This window comes from Plasmopara halstedii (assembly GCF_900000015.1).
Source record: "Plasmopara halstedii genome assembly, contig: Scaffold_322, whole genome shotgun sequence".
Classification (NCBI taxonomy): Eukaryota; Oomycota; class Peronosporomycetes; order Peronosporales; family Peronosporaceae; genus Plasmopara; species Plasmopara halstedii.
In genome coordinates this window covers 316704-317535 of record NW_020187243.1, presented here as the reverse complement: position 1 = coordinate 317535, position 832 = coordinate 316704, and positions in this window count along the sequence as shown.

The following is an 832-nucleotide window of genomic DNA, read 5'->3' as shown; positions in this document are numbered from 1 at the left end:
GACTTTGACCCCGTCAAAGGCCTCCTGACGTTCGGTGTCCCAACACCATTCCGCATCCTTTTTAAAAAGATTGGATAATGGCCGGGTCATTTCTGCGTGATTTACGCTCTAACTTATACAAGTAGTTGGCGAGACCAAGCCGTTTACGCAAGTCCGTCTGGTTCTTTGGAACCGACCGGTCTACAGTGGCCTTGACCTTAACGGGATCCGCTCGAAGGCCACGCTTTCCAATGAAGCACCCTATAAAGGAAATCTCTTCTGCGCCAAATATGGACTTGTCTGCATTGGCATACAGTTTGTTCGTGCTCATGCACTCGAGCACCGCTTTTAAATGGACGATGTGATTATCCCCGTCTGTCCTCCAGTGCTCCGCACGACTATGAGCGAAAATGTCGTCAAAGTGTGTCTGTGCATACGCCCTGTGGGGCCTGAACAACTGCGTCACAAGACGATTAAATGTTACTGGTGCATTTGACAGCCCTTGGGGCATCACCAGCCACTCCCAGAGCATGCCGCTCGGAGTGCTCACTGTTGTCAGCGGAATATCACTCGGTCTCATGAGCAAATGGAAATACCCATCGACCATGTCGAGTGCGCTGTACTTCGTACATCCCACCATGTTGTTCTGAAGAACATTCTTTCTAGGATCGGCGTATGTGCCGGAATGGTGGTAGCGTTAAGCTTATTGTAAGCATGAACGATACGCCACTTGCCGTTCGGCTTCCGAACGCAAACCCTGGGTGTCGAATGGGGAGACTTGCTCTCACGTACCTTCCTTGCGTCGTGCTTCGCATGGAAAAAGCCGCCAATGACGTCGCACTGTTCCTTGGAT